This window comes from Passer montanus, unplaced genomic scaffold (genome assembly GCF_014805655.1).
Source record: "Passer montanus isolate IOZ18808 unplaced genomic scaffold, ASM1480565v1 scaffold26, whole genome shotgun sequence".
NCBI lineage: Eukaryota > Metazoa > Chordata > Aves > Passeriformes > Passeridae > Passer > Passer montanus.
In genome coordinates, this window is record NW_024367261.1 from 11,295,669 (window position 1) to 11,300,576 (window position 4,908).

A 4,908-nucleotide genomic window follows, 5' to 3' on the forward strand; every position below is an offset into this window, starting at 1 on the left:
ATAAAAAATATCTGGTTTTATTTGTGAATAATATGGTGTAAGAGTAGACACTTTTCCTTGGGAAATTAAAGATGCTTTAGAAGAGAGATCAGTCTTGCTTAACTCCCTGATAGGTGACTACCAAAGCTTTTCAGTAATCTTTTGTCCTTGTAATCATTTTGTTTATTGACCAAAAGAGGTCGCAGGTTGTCCAGGATTGAATTACAGATTCCCTGTCTGCACAAGCCCATCTGCAAAGGGGGAATAGATCAAGCCCAATATCCTGCATGTTTGGTTTCACGGTGGATTTTCTGTTTGGTTTTTTTGTTTGTTTGTTTGGGGTTTTTTTTAGGTTTTGTTTCAGATTGTTTTTTTGGATTGGATTGGTTTGGTTTTTCCCCAGACTATTGCAGGAAAACTTGCTGTTACTTTTTTATAGATTTTGGTTTTAATAAACCAAATTTTGTAGGTGATGAAGTCCAAAACTCCTTGGGGTTGTTTGACAGTATGTATCAGATTAGGTCTAGCAGGAAGAGGAGGCCTTCTTCGTTCACACTGTATGTGTACAAGTATCTTTTCAGTTGGGGTGAGCTTTCCTAGCATGCTGCTTTCAAAACTGAAACAAAAATGCGTAGGAAATGCTGAGGGAATAATAAGTAAGTAAAGTAAAATAAGTAAAATGGGGCAAAGGGGATGGGAGGAATGAATGAGAACAAGCTTTTCTTTCACCAGAGTTGTACACCTCTCACACACTAATATCAGTGTAACTTGTATTTCAGACTGTGGCAAGAGCATTTTCATCAAGATGAATTTTTATCCTCACAATCAGAAAGACTTTTTTTCCTTTCTCTTCTTTTATGATGTTACACAAGCTGTGGTGCACTATTTTGAGGTCCTGTTAATCCAAGGAAATATCTTCAATATCACAAAATAGAAGAAAATGCCCTTTTTAAAATACACAATTGTTGAACTTGGTATATATTTTTGAATAGCATTAATCAAGATTAATGCAGCATCAAGGTGCTTTGACCAAAAGAACTGCAAATGAAAAATTAACATCAACAAAGATGTAGCTGGATCACCTTTTCAAGGAGAAAGCCAGTGATGTGTCAGAGGTCAAATCAGTCTAACAGCTTCTGCTAAAAACATAGCGGTTTGCACTGTCTTAACCAATGGGCACTGCATGACAATACAGTTATATGAATGACAGAATTTGGTTCAGAGCTGTACTTGGAAATCACAGGATGGGTACCAATGTATCTGGAAAGCCAGATTAGAAATATATAAAGCAAAAAGACAAAACTAAAAACCTCAATGTGCACCTATAGCTAAAAACCCCAATATGCACCTGTAGCTAACAGCTGAATTACACTTACATCTCAAACTTTGATATTATTAATGGAACTGTTTTACTTGAACAAGACCAAGCTCTAAATATGCAAAGCAGCAATGTTTATAAAGCTGTACCGAATCTGAATATTCACATTTACATGTACTGTTTATTCTAGAGGCTTTTCATTTTTTCCTGTTTATTCTGTTTTACTGGGAGGAGAGGGAGAGACAAAAGTAATGTACTGAATCTCTACAGTCAATTCTAAACAATAGAAGGCAGAAGAGAAACAGCTGAGAGGCACTGCTTCAACAAGTGCCATGTCCTCCCATATTATGGAAGCACAAAAAGAATGTATTTTATTTCCCCCTCCACTTCATCCTCACACCTTCTTCATATTCAGCTCTCTTCTCTAGTGACTTAGCTGAATTCATAACTTTTTGTATGTTTTTGTGGTGTCTGTGTTTGTTACAGGGACAACTTATGGAAAATAGAATTGTGGATGAAGTAGCTCTACTTTCAGCTTCATAGTCACTTTATGGAGCAATCCCAACCCTTTAGTGTAATTCCTTGTAGGACATGTCGTTGTAGCACCCAAAATGTAACTGTCAAGAATGTGAACTTCCCTTATAATGCCATTTTAAAACTTTTGTTACTTTACAACACTTTTCCCTTTTCAGAACAAACAAACAAAAAACAAAACAAAAAAGAAAAAAACAAAACAAAACAAAAAAGAAAAAAAAAACAAAACAAAAAGAAAAATACAAAACAAAACAAAAAACCAAACCAACCAAAAACACACAACAACAAAGCAACAGTAACAACAACAACAAAAACACAACAAAACAAAGAAAAACAAAAACAAACCAAAACCAACCAAATTAAAAGCCTTCAGAGAAATCTAGAGATACATGGCTCATCTTGGGTTGAGGGCTAAATCGTCATTTACAAAGCATCCCTTAATCTTTATATCTCTGCTCTTCTATTTGCCAACCTTGAAATTTTATGTACAATAAACTTCTGAAGTAAAGAAATAGTAGAATTCCCTAAATATGTTCCTGTTCTTCAGAGGAAGAATAGTGAGATTTACAATGAAGTCAGTTGATATAATACTTAGTTGAAAAGGCACTTCGCAAATCATTGCTTTCTCAAAGACAAGGAGTAAAATCTCAGCATAATTTGTCAACTGTCTATAAAAACATAGTTTAATGAAAATTTCCTGCAGACCTCCTTCTGGTTTGGGGCTGGCCATGAACATTTCAGGTGTTTTCCAGCTCTTTAGACTCTTATGTCAGGTGTGCAGGCTTACAAAGAACAAATTCTAATGGAATCCTCACAAATGCTACCAGGGTACTATGCTGCTTGTGTGAATATGGCAACCTGAACTGAGTGTGATGGAACAAACTGAATTTGAAAATAGATAAAACTGGGAAACCAAAGGAGAAATAGCAAATGCTTTGATGGGAAGTCAACTGAATTGAGACATTTCTTTGCTATAGAGACATACATAATGAAATAATATATATTTATGGTATTATAGAAACAGTTACCAAACACTTCCCTTTTCTAAGACATCTTGTTAAACATAAATAGAGGCAGGGTAGATAGCTGATAGGTTTCCTTTTACAAAGCTCTTACCCAGAGATGTGTTCATATCTTTTATGTACTAGTTAGACATTATATAGTGAACTGGCAATAAAAATCTTATAGAATTTAAAGAGAACGGGGGGATTAGAGGGAGGAGGAAATTAAGGAAAATATCTAGCTTGCAGGACTTCTTCATAAAAAGAGAAGAGATTGCTGCTTGACCAGATGTTCTCCACACTTACACTGCAGTCAGCAATCTGGGTATTGTGCATGTTCCAAAATGCAGATGTCATAAGAGATAAAATGCTGCTGCTTCAAAGTGTACAGTCTGCTGGACATAGATTTACTGACACTGTTGAACTTCTATCCACAAGTAAAAAAACAAAATCAAAACAAAACAAGACAAAAACAGCAAAATAAAAACCAAACCAAAAGCAACCTTAATAAAAAATCATATCCTACCTTAAAATCTCAGTGAGGTGTTGAAGTGAAGACTTTGGATTACTGGAAAAATAATACAGCTAAGACTGTGAATGGAGTGAATGGAGAACTGACCTTTACGCATATTTGATCTTGAATAAATAGTTTATGTTTTAGGTCATTCTAAAAATTAGCAGGACATGAACATAACTCATGTTAAGATACATTTGCATACAATGAAGGTCAGAAGACAAAAAATGTAAAAATATGTGATAAATTAATTTAGCACAAATTGATTCTTTTCTCTATTCAGTCTCACAGATTGATGGCACTAAGTTACAGTAGAAGAATATCTCATTATATTTATAAAATGTCACCTATATATTATAGAATAAGGCAGTAATTTTAATACCTGTAAATCTAGATGCTTTGTTACCAGGTGGCAGAATAAAACAAAAAATACTCTGAAAAATTTTGCATGATGTAAGTTGAACAAGAAAAATACCAAGTTGTAAAATCGTCTATCACAGACTGCTGTTAGAGCTAAAAGCATATGCTGTGAGTTGTGTTGAGAAGTTTCCTCCTACAAAAATCATGAAGTGTTCTCGGACAATCTGTGTGCAAAAAATGATAGTTTGAAGTCCATTTTATTAATTACATAAGTTCAAATCACATATCTCAACCATTTCCAGGTGAGAATGGTATCTCTAACATCCTATATATTGCCCCATCTGAGGAATTACTGATTGCAAATTGTCAATATTTGTCATACCTTCTCTCTTTTCAACTCTACTTTTTTGTTTTGTTTTATCTTGGATGTCAGACTATGCATCTTAGTCCAGCATTGGGCAGCATTGAATACCCAATGCCTTTTTGGTCTCACGGGTGTTAAGGTCCATCCTTCTGTTGATTACAATGGGCAGGTCTCAGGTCCATCCGAATGCCTACTGTTATGCATCTCAACCCTCTGGTTGCTAATGCCTAAGAATGTTATAGGTTACAATCTTTAAATAACCAATTATTACACATAATTTTTACAAGTAACTAAGATATACCACTAATACCAGGAAACCCACTCACATTATTTGCCATCAGTCCCCACTTTGCATCAATTTACTTCCTTATTGCATTTCTTCAACTAGGATTTTAATCTCTAGGAAGACAGTAGTAGTCATACTTTCCATTTTATAAGCCAATCATAATTTTAAGCACCTCTACTAATTAATTAAATAATATTGATGTCCATCATGGATATGCTGACAGAGAACAAGTAATACATAATTTCTGATTAGCAAACCCCTTTTAAAATGTCTCAAATAGTACTTTTAAATTGTCTTCTTTTTCTTCCACCGTGTAGGCCCATATTTTAAAGAAGATTTCAGAAATAGTATTGTTCTCTTAGATGTTCAGGGCATAATTTCAACAAAATATACTAATTTGTATATTCAGAAGCTTTATGCACTTCACCATGTATATTGCACAATATGTGTCCAACCAGCCTGTTAGGTTTTCAGTCTATTTTCTTTACAATGGCATGCAAGAAGAGTTGTGCAGGACCATGCACAGAATTATACAGGGGCAAAATCAGAGTA